Raw genomic sequence first — 20,713 nt, 5'->3', positions numbered from 1 at the left:
ATTTCAGACTGTAGAAGCTGATAAAATTCTTCAATTTCCTCATCTGTGGCTTTGGTGGTTGGGGCATAAATTTGAATAACAGTCATATTAACGGGTCTTGTTGTTGTTAGGTGCTGTCAAGTCGTCACCAACTCATAGTGACCCTATGCACAACAAAACAAAACACTTCCCCGTCCTGTGCCAGCCCCATGATCCCCGTTATACCTGTTGCAACCATTCTGTCAATCAAGCTCATTAAGGACCTTCCTCTTTTCATTGCCCTCCACTTTACCAAACATGATATCTTTCTCCAGAGAATGGTCCCTTCTGACAACATGACCAAAGTAGGTGAGATGAAGTATGGCCACTCTCACTTCCAAGGAGTATCCCAGCTGCACTTTTTCCAGGACAGATTTGTTAGTTCTTTCAGCAGTCTATGGGGCTTTCAGCATTCTTGACTAACACTATAATTCAAAAGCATCAACTCTTCTTCAGTCTTCCTTATTCATTGTCCAGCTCTCACATGCATAAAAGGCAATTGATAATACCATGACTTTGGTTAGGCACACGTTATCTTCAAGGAGACATCTTTGTTCTTCAGCACTTGAAAGAGATCTTTTGCAACAGATTTGCCCAATGCAATACATTGTCTGATGTCTTGACTGCTGCTTCCATTGGTGTTGATGGTGGAGCCAAGCAATATGAAGTCTTTGACAATTTCAATCTTTTCTCCATTTATCATGATGCTGTTTATTTGTCCAGTTGCTAGGATTTTTGTTTTCTTTATATTGAGGTGTAAGCCATATTACATAAAGCAGCTCGGAGGCTGATTTTCCCTTGTTGTTGTTGTTGTTATGTGCTATTGAGTTGGACCCAACTCATAGCGATCCCTCCTTAGGTTTCCAAGGCAGTATCACTACGGAAGTAGATTGCTCCATATTAAGGCCAGGGCCTGAGGTAGGCAGGTGCAGAGGGGTTAGGAACAACAACTAAGGAAGACAAACTTGACTGTCAGTTTGTCATCCTGTGGTGGCTTGAGTGTTGCTGTGAGGCTGGAGGCTATGCTACCATGTTGCAAAATGCCACCAGGGTTACCCTGGTGGAGAGGTTTCAGTGGACCTTCCAGGCTTAGACAGACTCAGAAGAAGGAAGAGGCCTCCACTTCTCAAAGAATTGGCCAGTGAAATCTTATGAATAGCAATGAAACACTGTCTGATATATTACTGGAAATTTTTATGAACAGCTCTGAAATATTGTCCAACATAGTGCTGGAAGATGAGTCCATCAGGCCAGAAAGCACTCAAAATTTGACTGGGGAAGAGCTGACTCTTCAGGGTACAGATGATCTTAATTATATGAATAGAGTAAATAAATCTTTTGTGACCTCCATTGGCTGATATGGCATGACTCAAAATGAGCAGAAACACATGCAAACATCTATTAATAATTGGAACATGGTATATATGAAGTCTGAATCTAGGAAAATTGGAAGTTGTCAAAAAATGAAATGGAATGCATAAAGATCAATATCCTAGGCATAAGTGAGCTGAAATGGACTGGTTTGGGCCATTTTGAATCAGAAAACCAGATGATCTACTATTCCTAGAATGACAAATTGAAGAGGAATGGTGTGACATTCATTGTCACAAAGAGTGTTTCAAGATCTGTCCTGAAGTATAATGCTGTCAGTGATAAGATAAAATCCATATACCTACAAGGAAGACCAGTTATACTACTATTATCCAAATTTACACACCAACCACCAAAGTCAAAGATGAGGAAATTGAAGATTTCTACCAACTTCTGCAGTCTGAAATTGATCGAACATGCAATCAAGATGTGTTGATTATCACTGGCAATTGGAACACAAAAGTTGGAAACAAAGAAGAGTTACCAGTAGTTGGAAAATATGGCCCTGGTGATAGAAATAAGGCTGAAGATTGCATGATAGAATTTTGTAAGATCAACAACTTACTCATTTCAAATACCTTTTTTTAACAACATAAGTGACAACTATACATGTGGACTTCACCAGATGAAATACACAGGAATCAGATTGACTGCATCTGTGTCAAGAGGCGATGGACAAGTTCAATATCTTCAGCCAAAACAAGGCCAGGAGCTAACTGTAGAACAGACCATCAACTGGTCATATGTACTTTCAGGTTGAAGTTGAAGGCAATTAAAACAAGTCCATGAGAGCCAAAATATGACCTTGATGATATCCCTCCTGAATTTAGAGACCATTTAAAAAATGATTTGATGCATTGAACACCAATGACCAAAAACCAGAGGAATTATGGGATAGGATGAAGAAAGCAAGAGGTAATTAAAAAGAAAAAAAATTAAGACCAAAATGGATTTCAGAAGAGACACAGAAACTTGCCCTTGAGCAGAGAGTAGCTAAAGCAAATGGAAGAAATGACAAGATAAAAGAGCTGAACAGAAGATTTCAAAGATCAGCTTGATCAGACAAAGCCAATTACTATAATGAAATGTGCAAAGACCTGGAGTTAGAAAACCAAAAGGGAAGAACACACTCAGGATTTCTCAAGCTCAAAGAACCAAGGGAAAAATTTAAACCTCAAGTAGCAATATTGAAAGATTCTATGGGCAAAATATTTAATGATGGAGGAAGCATCAAAAGAAGATGGAAGAAATACACAGAGTCACTGTACCAAAAAGAAATGGTTGTGTTTATCCATTTCAAGAGACAGCTTATGATCAAGAACCAATGGTATTGAAGGAAGAATTCAAAGCTGCACTGAAGGAATTGGCGAAGAACAAGGCTCCAGGAATTGACAGAATACCCACTGAGATGTTTCAACAAATGGATGTCATACTGGAGGCACTCACTTTGTTATGCTAAGAAATTGGGAAGACAGCAACCTGGCCAACTGACTGGAAAAGATCCATATTTGTACCCATTCCAAAGAAAGATGATCCCACAGAATGTGGAAATTATAGAACAATATCATTAATATCACACGCAAGTAAAATCTTACTGAAGATAATTCAAAAATGGTTGCAGTAGTATATTGACAGAGAGCTTCCAAAAATGCAAGCTGGATTCAGAAGAGGACTTGGAATGTGAGATATCATTGCTGATGTTAGATAAATCTTGGCTGAAAGCAAAGAACAACAGAAAGATGTTTACTTATGTTTTATTGACTATGCAAAAGCATTTGATTGCATAGATCATAACAAATTGTAGATCACATTGAGAAAAATGGGAATTCCAGAACACTTGATTGTACTCATGAGGAACCTGTACATAGATCAAAAGGCTGTCATTCAAACAGAACAAGGCAATACTGCATGGTTCAAAATCAAGAAGGGAGTGCGTCAGGGTTGTATCCTTTCATCATACTTATTCAGCTTGAATGCTGAGCAAATAATCCAAGAAGCTGGATTATATGAAGAAGAAAATGGCATCAGGTTTGGAGGAAGGCTCATTAACAACCTGTGATATGCAGATGACACAACTTTGCTTGCTGAAAGTAAGGATGACTTGAAGCACTTACTGATGAAGATTAAAGACTTCAGTATGCAGTATGGATTACACCTCAATATAAAGAAAATAAAAATCCTCACAACTGGTCTAATAAACAGCTCCATGGTGGATGGAGAAAAGATTAAAGTTGTCAAGGATTTCATATTACTTAGTTCTACAATTAACACCAATGGAAGCAGCAGCCAAGGCATCAGACTGCGTATTGCATTGGGCAAATCTGCTGCAAAGGACTGCTTTCAAGTGATGAAGAGCAAAGATGTCTCCTTGAAGACTAAGGCATGCCTAACCCAAACCACAGTATTTTCAATCACCTCTTATGCATGTGAAAGCTGGACAGTGAATAAGGAAGACCGAAGAAGAGTCGATGCTTTTGAGTTGTGGTATTGGAGAAGAATGCTAAGAATGCTAAAAGGACTAACAAATCCATCCTGGAGCAAGTGCAGCCAGAATGCTCTTTAGAAATGAGAATGGCCAGACTTTGTCTTACCTACTTTGGTCATGCTGTCAGAAGGAACATGGAAAAGGATATCATGCTTGGTAAAGAGAAGGGTCAACAAAAAAGAGGAAGGCCCTCAATGAAATGGGTAGACACAGTGGCTGCAACAATGGGCTCAAGTATAGCAAGGATTGTGAGGCTGGCACAGGACCAGCCAGTGTTTTGTTCTGCTCTGCATAGGGTCACTATGAGTCAGAGATGACTCAATGGCACCTAACAATAGCAACAACAAAACAATCCATATTGCAGACTGTAGTCTTCAGTCTTCATCAGTAAGTGCTTCTAATCATCCTCACTTTCAGCAAGCAAAGCCTGCATATCGTAGGTTGTTAATAATTCTTCCTCCAATCCTGATGGAGGAAACTATTCTGAAACTACTTCGCCCAATTAGGGGGAAAAAAAAAAATGAACACTCACTTGGGAAGTTTAGGGATGAGAGACTTAGCCAGGCAGAACGCAATTTGAATGAAAGCAAATGCTCCTAAATTAATATACCCAGTCACAGATGACAATACAAACTTACGTGTATAGTTGTTAACACCAGTTGATGTAGTGATCTACATATCTACCTTGGTTATAGAATCTTCTGAAACTTATGATTATTTTAAAATACTTGGACCCTGTTGTTGTTGTTGTTGTTGTTAGGTGCCCTCAAGTTGGCTCTGACTCATAATGGACTCTATGAATAAAAGAAAGACAAACTACCCAGTCCTGCACCATCTTCCCAATCCCTGTGTTTTGGTTACATAGTGCCTCTCTGACAGGAATATACCACAAATCAGATGGCCTGAACAAACAGGGATTTTATTCTCTTACAGTTTTGGAGGCTAGAAGTCCAAGTTCAAGGTGCCAGACTCTAACAGCTGGGTGAAAACCCCTCAACCTTGTTCTTCAGCTCTGCCTCCTGCTCCTGGCCCACTGAAGCTGGTGGTTTTCTTTACTCAGACAGCTGCTGGATGCTGAGGTTGACAAACCCAAGGTCAACAAGTAAAAAGGCACAGTCCCAATGCTACCAAACAACACAGCAGGCTACTAATTCAAATCCAGAAGAAGTCCCAGGATCGGCAGGGCATGGCAGGCTACTGAACAATGACTTGGCTACATGCAGGGTTCAAGCGTGCGATAAAGCTGGAAAACTTCTTCATAGTTGCTTCTTATATACCAGAAGCAGACCACATCCTTAAAGTAGCTGCTCAGCTGCTCCAAAAGATTCCACCACGGAGTTAATTACCAACCTTACCGTGGAGAATAACTGCATCCAGCTGCCCAGCCACTCAACCAGGCCCAGCCAAGTTGACACACAAACTTAACTACCACATCTTCCTATGCATGAAGCCACTGTGCTGTATGTATCGTTGAGGGCCTTCCCCTTTTTCTCTGACTGTCTACTTTACCCAACATGATATTCTTCTGCAGGGAATAGTCCCTTCTGACAACATGACCAAAGAAGGTGAGATGAAGTCTGGCCATTCTCACTTCCAAGGAGGATTCTGGATGCACTTCTTCCAGGACAGATTTGTTAGTTCTTCTGACAGTCCGTGATACTTTCAGTATTCTTCACCAACACCACAACTCAAAAGCAACAACTCTTCTTTGGTCTTCCTTATTCATTGTCCAGCTTTCATATGCATATGAAGCAATTGAAAATACCATTGGTTTGGATTAGGTAGGTATACCTTAGACTTCAAAGTGACCTTTGCTCTTTAATACTTAAAGAGATCATTGGTATAGATTTGCCCAGTGCAATACTACATATGATTTCTTGACTGATGCTTCCGTGGGTATTGATTGTGGATCCAAGTAAAATGAAACCTTTGACAACTTCAGTCTTTTCTCCATTTATCATGATGTTGCTTATTGGTTTAGTTGTGAGGATTTTGTTTTCTTTATGTTGAGGTGCAATCCATACTAAACACTGTACTCTTTGATCTTCTTCAGTAAGTATTTTAAGTCATCTTCACTTTCAGCAAGGAAGGTTATGTCATTTGCATATCACAGGCCGTTAATGAATCTTCTTCCAATCCTGATGTCACTTTCTTTTTCATGTAGTTCAGCTTCCTGGATTATTTGGTCAGCATGCAGATTGTTTAAGTATGATGAAAGGACACAACCCTAATGCACAGCTTTCCTGATTTTAAACCATGCAGTATCACCTTGCTCTGTTCAAATGACTGCCTCTTGGTCTAGGTATAGGTTCTTAATGAACACGACTGAGTGTTCTGGAATTCCCATTCTTTCCAATGTTATCCTTAATTAGTTAAGATGCACACAGGCAAATGCTTTTGCATAGTCAATAAAACACAGGTAAACTCTTTCTGACATTCTTTGCTTTCAGCCATGATTGATTTGACAGCAGCAAAGATATTCCTCATTTCATGTCCTCTTCTGAATCCAACTTGAATTTCTGAAAGTTCGTTGTCAATACACTGCTAACAGTGTATTACAATACACTGCAAACAACTCTTTTTGAATTATCTTCAGCAAAGTTTTACTTGTGTGTAATATTAATGATACTGTTTGATAGTTTCCACATTCTGTTGGATAACTTTTCTTTAGAATGGGCACAAATATGGATCTCTTCCGTTGGCCAGGTAGCTATCTTCCAAATTTCTTGGCATAAATGAGTAAGCACCTCCAGCCCTACATCCATTTGTTGAAACACCTCAATTGGTATTCTGTCAATTCCTGGGGACTTGTTTTTTGCCCATTTTTTCAATGCAGCTTGGACTTCTTCCTTCAGTACCATTGGTTCTTGGTCATATGTTACCTCTTGAAATAGTTGAACATCAACCAATTCTTTATGGTAAAGAAACTCTATGTATTCCTTCCATCTTCTTTTGATGCTTCCTGCTTCATTCAATATTTTACCCAAAAAATCCTTCCGTACTGCTATTCAAAGCTAAGATTTTTTTTTCTTTATTTCTTTCAGCTTGAGAAATGGCAAGTGTGTTCTTCCCTTTTTGCTTTCTACCTCCAGGTCTTTGCACATTTCATTATAATACTTCACTTTGTCTTCTCAAGTGTCCTTTGAAATCTTCTGTTCAGTTCTTTTATTTCATCATTTCTTCCATTCATTTTAGTGATTCTATGCTCAAGAACAAGTTTCAGAGTCTCTTCTGACATCCATTTTTGTCTTTTCTTCCTTTCTTGTCTTTTTAATGACCTTTTACTTTCTTTATGTGTGATATTCTTGATGTCATCCCACAACTCATCTGGTCTTCAGTCACTGGGTTCAGTGCATCAAATCTATTCTTCAGATGGTCTCTACATTCAGGTGGGATATAATCAAGGCCATATTTTGGCTCTTGTGGACTTGTTTTAATTTTCTTCAGTTTCAACTTGAACTTGCATAGGAGGAATTGATGATCTGTTCCACAGTCAGCTCCTGGCCTCTTTCCACAAATGTAGTTGATTTGATTCCTGTCTATTCTATCTGGTGAGATCCACATGTATAGTCGCTGTTTATGATTTGGACCTTGAAGAAGCATCAAAAGTGTTAAAAGATATGGATGGAAGATAGAATAGTACATTTTTATGCAAATAATGTGCGTAATTCAGTTTTCTGCAATCTGTAAAACACCATTGTGTATTAGTTTTCTATGTGTGCTATGCACATTATGTGCACTATGCACATTATGTGTGCGTGTGCTCAGTATTTGCAGTGGGCACATTATGTGCAAATATGAGAGGGATGATCTTCTCCTTATTACTTCCTTTTGGTATAGGTAAAATTCCTGGATGCTATACATAAAGGAAATATAACAACACTCTGAAATGTAGAGAGAAGATGACTGAAAAGCTAGGGACCTTGGGTCCTGAGAAACAACATCTCAGTGAAGTCCTTGGATTTCTTCCCTCACCCAAATGTGAGTAGTTGTTCTGCCCATCCCCCCATCAGTGTGGTGTCAACAGAGGCCTAGTGGGGAGCTTGAATTTTTACCTCCAAATGGCAGTATCAAGGTATCCCTTTTCACTGGAGGATGTCAACAAAAGCTGATACACGAAAAACTAGACCTTTGTCCCCAACTGGAAGTAAGTGGTATGGCATCAGAGGAGGCCTGCTTAAACAGAAGATTTAAATGAGATTTGTAGTCTCATAACATAATACTCAAAATGTCCAGGATACAATAAAAAGTCACTCATAATACCAAAAACCAGGAAAATCTCAGCTTGAATGAGAAAATGCAACCAACACTAAAATGAAACACAATTTAGAACTACCTGACAAATACATTAAAACAACCATCATAAAAATTCTTCAATGAGCAATAACAAACACATTTGAAAAAAAATTTATAAAGTTAAAAGTCAGAAAGCATCAGAAAATAAAAAGAAAATATAAAGAAGAATAAAATGGAAATTTTAGAACTAAAAAAATACAATAACAAATAAAACACTCAGTGGATGAGCTCAACAACAAAATGGAGAGGATGGAGAAAAGAACTTGAAGATAGAACAATAGAAATTACCTGTGGTATTTAAGGTAGGCACCAGCTTGGCTGGGCCTGGTTTTGAATGGCTGGGCAGCTGGATGTAGTTAATCCCCATGATGAGATTGGTAATCAACTCCATGGTGGTATCTTCATTGAGCAGCTGAGTAGCTCCCTTAGGGATGTGATCTGCTTCCAGTATATATGGAGAAGTGTTGAGAAAGATCTCTGAGCTTTTTGGCATGCTTGGGCCATGCATGTAGCCAACTCTTCATTCAGTAGCCTTCCGTGTTGTCTGTCAATCTTGGGACTCTCTCTGGACTTGAATTAGTGGTCTGCCATGTTGTTTGGTAATCTTGGGAGTGTTCCATTTTATTTGTCAGCCTTGGATTTGTCAGCCTCAGCAACCAGCAGCTGCCTGAATTAAGAGATGCCTCCAGCTTCATTACCTAACTTGAATCACAGAGAGAAAATAGGCTAAAAAAAAGTGAGTATAGCCTCAAGGATCTGTGGAATCATAACAAAAGATTCATTATTTATTTCATCAGAGTACTGTAAGGAGAGCAGAAAGAAGATGATGCTGAAAAAAAGTAAAGAAATCATGACTGAAAATCTCTCCCCACCACACACTCATAACAACAACAAACTATTAACCTACACATTCAAGAAGTTGAGTGAATTCTAATTAGAATAAACACTAAGATGTACACACCAAGATGCCTTAGAATCAAACTTCTAAAAACTAAAGAAAAAGAAAAATATCTCAAAAAGAGACAGAAAAAAATGACATCTTACCAAAAAGGGAAAAATAATGTGGATAACAACAGATTGCTCATCAGAGCCATGGAAACCAGGAAGGAAGTGGCACAAAATTTTTCAAGTTTGAAAGAAACAATTGTCAACCCAGAATCCAATACCCAGCAAACATATCCTTTAGCAAGGAAGGAGAAATCAAGACATCCTCAGATGAAGGAAAACAAAGATAATTTATCTTCAGCATGCCTACATTAGAAGAATGGCTAAAAGAGACAGGAAAAGATAAAAGAAGTAATCTTGAACCATCAGAAATGAAAAGAAAACAACAGAAAGCACAAAAATATGGGCAAATTCAGTAAAATTTCTCCTCTTGGATTTCTATATTATGCTTGACAGTTGAAGCAAAAATCATAACATTGTCTTATGTGGTTATCAATGTATGTAAGGGAAATGTTTAAGACAATTTTATTATAAATGGGAGGTGGTAAATGGGATTTCAGTGAGGTAAAGATATTACATTTCAACTGAGCTGACAAAATGTTGACACCAGTAGATTGTGATAATTTATGTTATGAATTGAATTGTGACCCCCCAAAATATGTCATCTTGCCTGGGCCATGATTCTCAGTATTATGTAATTACCCTCCGTTTTGTGATCTAGTGTAATTATTCCTATGTATTGTAAATGTTAACCTCTATAATGTTAACGAGGCAGAATTAGAAGCATTATATTAATAAGACAGGATGCAATCTACAGGATTAGGTTGTATATTGAGTTAACTTCTTTTGAGATATGTTGTTGTTGTTGATAGGTGCTATTGAGTCACTTCTAATTCATAACAACCTTATGCACAACAGAAAAAAAACACTATCTGGTCCTGCACTATCCTCATAATCGTTGCTATGAGTCTATCATTAGAGCCTCTGTGTCACTCCATTTTGTTGAGAGTCTTCCTCTTTTTCACTGACACTCCACTTTACCAAGCATGATGTCCTTCTCCTGGGACTTCTTGCTCCTAATAACATGACCAAAGTATGAGAGATGAAGTGTCCCCATCCTCTCTTCTAAGGAGCATTATAGCTGTACTTCTTCCAAGACTGATTTGTTCATTCTTCTAACAGTCCATGGTATATTCAGTATTCTTTACCAACACCACAATTTACATATGTCAATTATTCTTTGGTCTTCTTTATTCCTTGTCCAGCTTTAATATGCATATGAGGCAATTGAAAACACCGTGGCTTGGGTCAGGTGCACCTTAGTCTTCAAAAGATATAAAGGAGATTAAACAAGTCACCAGAGATGGAGGGGCCTACAACCACCAAGATAGAAAAGCTGAAGGTATAGCACCTCCTTTGGACCCAGGGTCCCTGCACTGAAAACTTCCTGGACTGGGGAAGATTAATGCCATGACACATGTAGATTTCCAAGGAACTCTGGGTCCACAGATGTTGAAAGGAGACAAGGACCTTCCTCCAGAGCCAAAAGAAATAGAAAGAAAGCCTTACCCTAGAGCTGGCACCCTCAATATGGACTTCTAGCCTCCTAAATCTCCCTCTGTCATCCCTACAGTACATGAACTAACTCTCAGATACTCAGCTTCCTTTTAAATAAAAAGGGGAATATATCTATTTTGAAGATTAGACATGTTTTGATAATATGAATGTGTCTGGCATAGATATCCTGATTTTTAAAATCAGGAAAGGCATGCATCAGATTTGTATTCTTTTACCATACTTATTCAATCTGTATGCTGAGAAAATAATCCAAGAATCTGGACTATATGAAGAATAATGTGGCTTCTGGATTGGAGGAAGACTCATTAACATTCTCCAATATGCGGGTGGCACAATCTTGCTTGCTGAAAGTGAGGAATATTTGAAGCACTTACTGATAAAGATTAAAGACTGAAGCCTTCAGTATGGATTACACTTCAACATGCAGAAAACAAAAATTCTCATAACTAGACAAATAAAAGAACATCATGGTAAATGGAGAAAAGATTGAATTTGTCAAGGATTTCATTTTACTTGGTTTCACAATCAATATCCATGGAAGAAGCAGTCAGATGAAACAGTGTATTACACTGGGCAAATCTGCTGCAAAAGAACTCTGTTAAAAAGCAAAGATGTCACTTTGAGGGCTAAGGTGAGCCTGATCCAAGCCATGGTATTTTCAGTTGCCTCATATGCATGCAAAAGCTGGACAGTGAATAAGGGAGACTGCAAAAAAATTGATGTCTTTGAATTATACTGTTGGTGAAGAATACTGAATATACCATTGACTGCCACAAGAATGAATGAATATGTCAGAATGTGCCTTAGAAACAAGGATGGTGAGACTTCATCTCATGTTATCAGGTGGGACCAGTCCCTGGAGAAGGACATCATGCTTGGTAAAGTAGACGGTCAACAAAAATCAGGAAAACACTCAACAAGATAGAATGTCACAGTGGCTGCAACAATGGCTCAAGCATAGCAATGATTGTGAGGATGTCGCAAGACCAGGCAATGTTCTGTTCTGTGGTGTATGGAGTGGCTATGAATTGGATCCAATTCTATGGCACGTAACAACAGCTGGCACAGAACAAAGTGAACTGTAGATATTTAATATTAATTTTCCTCTTTCCATCTCAGTTTTCTGTTGGGCAGAGAAATCTAAAAACCTTTAAAATGAAATTCAACTACACATTTTCATGTTTCCTTTAAAAATAAATGTGAACTGGAGTATAATCTTTTTTAATAAATAAATAAATAAATAACTTTTTATTGTGATTTGGGTGAAGGTTTATGGAGGAAATCAGTTTTCTATTCAACAATTCATACATAATTTGTTACCTGAGTATAATCTTAATATATAGATCATTTGGAGAAGAAATCTGGAAAATTTTTAATCTTATTGATTCTATCACTCATTTATAGGGTGACTGTATAATCTATTGTCCAATCTAGAACACATTTAAGAGTAAAAGGGCACACTATTAATACTTTATCCCAGGACATCAGGTGTAAATTGAGATTGTCATGGACAAATCAGGATGTATAATAGTCACAGATCAGTTATTCAGCTGTGACTCAAGAGAGCAGCCATAATGAAAATCCTAAATTTTGTTCACTTGAGGTCATGCATTTTATTTATGAGAAAATTTCAGTAACTCTTAGCAGAACCTATTTACTCTTCTTTTACACTAAGTCCACAAATTGCTTTCTTAGTTTCTAATTCTCAAGGACATTGACTACAATAAGACATGGTAACAGATAAAATTTCAGCAAGAAGTCACTGTAACCATCTATAGAAGACCTAGGATCAAGTTTAGAAGTGAAGGAAAACAGTTTCACATATCTTAATAGGCAGGAAATAGTTGTATTATAGAACAGTGCCAGTAGTCATGTTCATAATGTTGACCTTGAGTCATTAAAGAAAATTTGACTCACATTCACAGTATATTGTTGAAGGAGTTAAGAAAGCATGAACTTCATTACTACACAAAATATTTATTGTTTTGTTTTTCAAAGAATAAATGTTTAACTATTTGAAATAGTCAATTAGAAAATATAATATGCTTATACCCACCAAACCAAACTAAACCCATTGCCGTCGAGTCAAATCTGACTCCTAGAGACCCCTCTTGGGGTTTCTGAGGTGGTATCACTATGGTAGTAGGTTGCCCAATCTTCCTTCCAAGGAGTGGCTGGTGGGTTTGGACTGCCAGCCTTCTCGTTAGCAGTCAAATGCCTTAGGCACTACACTACCAGAACTCCCTAAACTAAGCCTAATTAAACCCGATTAGCTTAAACCCAAGCTGGGCCCACCTTACATTCAGAGTTACGTGTGCATGACCAGAAGGGTTGTGGAGAAGTACCTCAGAGCTTCTTAACAAGAAACTCCAACGAAGGAAAGGAAGCACATACAAGAGAAGGTGCCAGAAGAGTGGAGACTGAATGAGAGGGGGCATTTCTGAAAAAAGCATAGTTCTTACTATATTACCTGGCCCATTTCTTCCTTCTCCTCCTGCACTCCTCCACATTGCAGCTCTGTGCCAGAACCCTGGAGAGTAGAGTTCTAACAAACATATATTAAATGATAGCTGAAAGCACTGTGATGCCCCTTGGGACTTGGAAAGGGCTAGAAATTCCCCAGTAGTGGGTAGAATCCAAAGTCAGTAAAATATGTTACCTTTGTGGTGACCTCAGACTGATGGGGACACACAGATCTTAAATATATTTGGGGATCTGGATAGCTGAGATTTTACTTTGTGTTCTAAGTGCAACCTACTCACCTTATCCTACTGTCTGCTACACTTGAAGACTACACCTAGATTTTTTTTTTTTCTGATGATAAAAGTAATATAGTTGATATAGTCCTACATGATATAAAAGTAAAATCACAGTCCTAGTTGTGGGGGAAAAAAAAGAAGGGGAAATGTGGGAGGATAAAGGTAAAGCAAATAGCACAAAGAGGAAGAAATTATAGAGCTGTGATAGTGGGAGCTGTGTGTCAACTTGGCTGGACCACAATTCTGTGTAGTTTAAGCAGTTGTGATGTGGTCATTCCCATGACAGGACTGGATGTATATGTTTTGAGCAGCCAATCCATTGAAAGGGAGTTTCCCAAGGGGTGTGGCCTGCTTCCAATATTTTTATGGACATCCTGGGAAAAGAGACACTGTTCTGTGGATTGGGATGTTGTGCTGCCTACAACTGTCCCTGAGCAAACAATCCACCATTTGGCCTGGAGATCTTGGATTCATCATTCGTTGGAGCCAACAGCCAGTGTACTGCCTGCCAACCTTGAGCTTGTCAGCCCCTGCAGCTGCATGAGTTGGGAAAAGCCTCCAGCTTGATGTTTGATCCAAGAACTTGGTACTTTCCAGCTTTTATAAGTGTATGAACCATTTTCCTAAGATAAATTCCTCTTTCTCTATATGTATATATAAACTTTACTGGTTTTGCTTCTCTAGAGACCCCAGCCTAACACATATGATACCAAGAGAGTGGGGTGCTGCTCTGACAGATACCTAAAATGTGGAAACAGCAGTGGACTGTGTCCTTGACCCAAGACACTGGCAGAGAGACCTCAGCATGCGGCATGAGAGATGGCAGCAGTAGAGCCAAGAGACTGACAGAGAGATATCGGCAGAGAGACCAGCATGAGACACAGCAGTAGCAGAACCCAGAGACCAGCAAGAGACAACCCATGGAAGAGAAAGCTGGATGCCATTGGGTAGGTGGCTTCCTGGCAGAGTGGGTTGCCTTCGGGCATTAATTGGTGGAAGATACTGGCATGAGATGGAGTAGCAGGTTGGCCAGCCCATGGACCAAGAAATCTGAATGTCCTTTGGGCAGGAAGATGCCTGGAGGAATGGGTTACCCTCAGGCATTAATTGGCAGAAGCAGAGAGACCAAGGAAACAGGAAGCAGAGCTGCCACAGCCTCAAGGGTAGAACTATGGCCTTTGAGGGTAGAACCACCACAGCCCCCTAGGTATCAAAGAGCCAGACCTTCACCAACTTGGTTTTGGGGTGTGGGGCTGCTTGTTCATGTAAACCAATGGGATAGAGTTGCAGCCGATGCCCAACAGTGAGGGGGCAGGACTGCCATGCCAAAGAGGGAGATAAACAGAGCGTGCCAGGCCAAGGGAGTGAGGTCAGCACTCAGGAACTAGGGGACTAGAGCCACCCAGTGAAGTAGATCGGTACAGATGCCACCCACTGAAGATCATACAGGTGCCAAGTTGACAAGGGTGGAATTGTGGTAGTTGATGTTAAATGTCAACTTGGTTGGGCCTGGTTGAGTGGCTGGGCAACTGGTGGTAGTATTCTCCATGATGAGACTGGTAATCAACTCCGTGGTGGAATCTACTGTGAGCAGCTGAGTGCCTTAGGGATGTGATCTGCTTCCTTTATTTAAGGGAAGCCTTGGTGAATGGTCTCTAGCTTATTGTTGTCATTAGGTGCCATCAAGTCATTTCCAACTCATAATGACCCCATGCACAGCAGAACGAAACACTGCCAGATCCCGTGCCAGCTCCATGATCTCTGCTATACTTGAGCACATCATCCCAGCCACCATGTCAATCCATCTCGTGGAAGGCCTTCCCCTCTTTCGTTGACCCTCCACCTTACAAGCATGACATCCTTCTCCAGGGAATGGTCCCTTCTGACAACATGACCAAAGCAGGTGAGACAAAGTCTGGCCATTCTCACTTCCAAGGAGAATTTCAGGTGCACTTCCTCCAGGACAGATCTGTTAGTTCTTTTAGCAGTCCATGGTACTATCAGCATTCTTCGCCAGCACCACAACTCAAAAGCATCAACACTTAAGGAGAAGCCTTGGAGAACAGTCTCTAGCTTATAGCACCCTTGAACCCTGGATGTAGCCGTGTTGTTACTTAGTAGCCTGCCATGCTCTGCCAACCTTGAGACTTTCAGTGGACTTGAATCAATGGCCTGCCATGTGGTCTGGTAACATGGAGACTGTGCCTTGTTGTTTGTTGACCTTGGGTTTGTCAGCATCAGCAGCCAGCAGCTTTCTGAGTGAAGAGATGTCTCTAGCTTCAGTGGGCCAGGAGCAATCGGCAAAGCTGAAGCCCAAGGTTGAGGGACTTTCACACAGCCCCTAAAGCCTGGCACTTTGAACTCGGACTTAAAGCCTCCAAACTGTAAGGAGAATAAACTCCTTTTTGTTCAAGCCATCCTATTTGTGGTTATAGTCCTGTCAGAGCAGCACTAGGTAACCAGAACAAGAAATAACAGGATCTGAAAAACTAGTTGGAATGTTCTGAATCTGTAACTGTGAATTCTTTTTAATATTATCTTCCTGGGACCACTTGTGTAGTTGTGTCTTCATGTTCAATTTTTTATATCCCATTTATAGGAGAAATTATTTGGCAATTAATGTCTTTGGAAACTGAAATTCTAGCAAATCTTTTAGATGAATTTTGCTTAAATTACTATCCTGGTTCCTTGGACAAAGTTTATTTATGTTTAAAGCTGTTATTTTTCTTGAATATAATATTAAAATGTATATTTCCCTCAGTAAATTGGCTGTTATTCAAATATTGAAAATGTAGGGTATTTGTTGTGTGTACATGTACACTACTGGTTCTGGGATTAATTTTTTATATATGAGCTTGATTTGTCATATAAATGATTTATTTTGAATAATCAAGAGAGAATGTTCAATAATGTTCAATAAAGTTTTATCATTAAAAAATAGTGATGTTTTTGTTGTTAGATGCCATTGAGTTGGCTTTAACTCATAGCAACCCCATGCACAACAGAAGAAAACACTACCCAGTTGTGCACCATCCTCATAATCCATGCTATGCTTGAGCCCTTCGTTGCAGCCACTGTGTCAATGCATCTTATTGAAGGTCCTGCCCTTCTTTTTTGACACTGTACTTTACCAAACATCATACCTTGAGTTCTGAAAAAAATAGGACAAATATGAGTGAGACCCATAAGTCCCTTTTTCTCATATGAGCTATACATTGGAAAAATGAAATCATTAGTTTATCAGTAGTAAAAGTGAATTTTGGGGTCTTATACCTGTCTTTTTTTTTTTGGTCTTATTTCAGAACTCAAGGTATCATGTGTGGTAAAGTAGAGGGTCAGTGAATAAGGGAAAGACCCTCAATGAGATGGATTGACACAGTGGCTGCAGTGATGGACTCGAGCACAACAAGGATTGTGAGGATGGAGCACAACTGGGCAGTGTTTCGTTCTCTTTGCATGAGGTCGCTATCAGTCAAAGCTGACTCAGTGGCATCTAACAACAACAACATCTGTGGACAAGCAAACTTTCTGATGTTGGAACCAAAATTTGACAGACCCTCTTGCCCAACTGGACAGGGTGATCCTCATCACATAGAGAAGGCAGGCACATGTTCTCTTTTGGGGAAATGTGTATAGCTCACTATAAAAAGGAAGTAAAATGAAAAGTTCGTGCTATACGTGCCCAGTTTTCTCCTTCCAAATTTGGATTTGATAAGTCAGGGAAAATATTACCTACTGTGTTTTGTACACGTAAAAGGAAACGTCAGCTTTGCTTCCAAAAACACACACTGGCTTTCTGTTCTCTTAACCATTAACCCAGGGGTTTGGTCACTCTTCAAGGGGAAAAAATCAAGAATGTGTCAGAATACTCCTGTGCCCCCCCCCATATGGGTGCTTCTTCAATATTAACCTCTATGCCTTTGAATATTATCCCAGGACCACAGGGGAGCAGATTTGTTTTTGCCCCTGAAGGCTTTTTAAAAAAAATAGTTTATTGTGTTTCAGTTGGAAATTTACACAGTAGATTAAGTTCTCATTTAATAATTTTTATAGAAATTGTTGCATGACATTGGTTACAGTTTTCACAATATGTCAGCACTCTTATTCTTTCCATTCTGTTTGTTTCATTTTCCATTGACCTAACTTCCCTGCCCCTCCTAGCCTTCTTAGCTTTGCTTTCAGGTGTATGTTGACCATGTAGTCTCATATAGTTGATTGTTTAAGGAAGCACATTACTCACAGGTGATACTGTGTATTTTATAAGCCCTATTATTTGGCTGAAAGGTGACCCCAGGAATAGCTTCAGTTCTAAATTCAAAGTGGATCTTAGGGCAATAGTCTCAGGGGTTCCTTTAGTGTCCATTAGTCCAGTAAGTCTGGCTCTTTTTTCTTTTTACTAACTTGAATTTTGTTCTACATTTTTCCCCCATTCTATCTAGGACTTTCTATTGTGTATTGTGTATTCTTTTTAGAACAGTTAGTAGTGGTAGCTAGGCAACATCTAGTTCTTCTGGTCTCAGATTAGAAGAGACCATGTGTATTGTTTCTCTAGTGCTGCTATGACAGAAATACCACAGGTGGTTTTAACAAACAGGGATTTATTATCTTACAATTTAGGAGGCTAGAAGTCAAAGTTCAAAGTGCTAGCTCTAGGGGCTGGGTGAAAGCCCCTCAACCTTGGGCTTCAGCTCCACCTCTTGCTCCTGGCCCACTGAAGCTGGAAGCTTCTCTTAAATCAGCAAGCTGCTGACTGCTGAGGCTGATAAACCCAAGGTTGACAAGTAAAATGGCACAATCCCAAAATTATCAAACCACACAGGATGACACTAATTCAAGTCCATTAACAGTCCCAAGATCAGCAGATAACATGACAGGCCCTTGAGGTGTAGACTTGGCCAAATGCAGGATCTAGATATGCCAAAAGCTCAAGACGTTTCTCAAAGCTTCTTCTTATATATTGGGAGCAGACCACATCCCTAAGGCAGCTACTAAGCTGCCCACAGTAGATTCCACCACGGAAAATACCAGTCTTATCATAGGGGTTAACTATATCCAGCTACCCAGCCACTCAAAACCAGCCCCCACCCCCCAAGTTTATACACAACTTAACTTCCACACTGTGGTTCATATGGGCTATTTAGACCTGCGGACTAATTTCTTCTTTGAGTCCTTTGGTTACCTTCATTCTCTTTTGCTCCAGACAACTAGAGACCAATGTTGTTGTTGTTGTTGTTGTCAGGTGCCATCAAGTCAGCTCTGACTCATAGTGACCCTATATACAACAGAAGGAAACACTGCCTGGTCCTGCCCCAACCCCACAATACTTATTATACCTGAGCCCATCATTGTAGCCACTGTGTAAATCCATCTCATTGAGAGTCTTCCCATTTTTCGCTGACCCTCCACCAAGCATGATATCCTTCTCCAGGAAATGGTCCCTTCTGACAACATGAACAAAGTAGGTCAAACGAAGTCTGGCCATTCTCACTTACAAGGAGCATTTCAGCTGCATTTCTTCCAAGACACATTTGTTAGTTCTTCTGGCGGTCTATGCTACTTTCAGTATTCTTCACCAACACCACAACTCAAAAACATCAGCTCTTCTTCAGTCTTCCTTATTCATTGTCCAGCTTTCACATGCATATGAAGCAATTGAAAACACTATGGCTTGGGTTAGGCACACCTTAGTATTCAAAGATGCTTCTTTGCTCTTCAGCACTTTACAGAGAGGTCTTTTGCAGCAGATTTGCCCAGTGTAATACATCATCTGATTTCTTGACTGCTGCTTCCATTGGTGTTGATTGTGGAACCAAGTAATATGAAATCTTTGACAACTTCGATCTTTTCTCCATTTGTCATGATGCTGCTTATTGCTCCAGTTGTGAGAATTTTTGTTTTCTTTATGTTAATCCATAGTGCAGACTGTAGTCTTTAATCTCCACCAGTAAGTGCTTCTAGTCATCTTCACTTTCAGCAAGCAAGGTTGTGTCTTCTGCACATCGCATCTTGTTAATGAGTCTTCCTCCAATCCTGATGCTTCATTCTCCTTCTTGTAGTCCAGCTTCTCAGTTTATTTGCTCAGAATACATATTGAATAAGTGTAGTGAAAGGATACAACCCTGACACACTCCCTTCCTGATTTTACACCATGTAGCATCCCCTTGCTCTGTTGAAACGACAGGTTCCTGGTGTATGTACAGGTTCCTCATGAGTACAATTAAGTGTTCTGGAATTCCAATTCTTCTCAAAGTTATCCATAATTTGTTATGATCCACACAATTGAATGCTTTTGCATAGTCAATAAAACACAAGTAAACATCTTTCTCGTATTCTTTGCTTTCAGCCAAGATCCATCTGACATCAGCAATGATATCCCTCGTTCCACGTCCTTTTCTGAATCCAGCTTGCATTTCTGGAATTTCTATGTCAATATACTGCTGCAATCATTCTTGAATTATCTTCAGCCAGATTTTACTTGTGTGTGATATTAATGATATTGTTCCATTATTTCCACATTTTGCAGGACCATTCTGTAGAAATCAATAGTGTATGTTACATGGCCATCCACACCTTTTTTAAGACCTCAGATGCTGCTCATCAAACCAGGACATAGAACGTTACCTTTATGAACTGTTTTGCCAATTGACTCAGTTGTCCCAAGAGACTAAGGCAATAAGCCTTTTAACTCAGTAAACCATCCCACAAGGTGTGTGAATATGTCTAGGAAGTGTCTGTAACTGTACCTCCATGTGCTTCATTATATATATATTATATATATGCAACACACTCAAAAATATATACATATACCTCTGATACATCTATACATGCATGTGCATATACTCACATATGCCTTTCTATACACCTACATGCATACATATCTATGTAACCACATGCATTTTTAGTTGTTATTACTGTTGCAAAATTGTTATGTTATAGCATTCACTGAAATTGTCTCTTATTCTTGTGTGTTGTTTTTGTTGTTATGTGCCATCGAGTCAGATCTGACTCATAGTGACCCCTCCTTCGGTTTCAGAGGCAGTATCATTACTGAAGTACATTGCCAAACCTTCCTTCTGAGGGTGGCTGGTGAGTTTGAACCACCAGCCTTCTGGTTATCAGTCAAGTGCCTTAGGCACTACACTACCAGAGCTCCATTATTATTGTGTACTTTTTTTAAAAAAACGTTTTATTGAAATAAAATTTAAGTACAGTGAAATACCAAAACTAAACTGACATGGGTCAATGCATTTTTTTTTTTTTT

Source organism: Orycteropus afer, unplaced genomic scaffold (assembly GCF_000298275.1).
Source record: "Orycteropus afer afer isolate SDZICR_OR568_19922 unplaced genomic scaffold, OryAfe1.0 scaffold00464, whole genome shotgun sequence".
Classification (NCBI taxonomy): Eukaryota; Metazoa; Chordata; class Mammalia; order Tubulidentata; family Orycteropodidae; genus Orycteropus; species Orycteropus afer.
Note: the sequence above shows the minus strand (reverse complement) of the source record.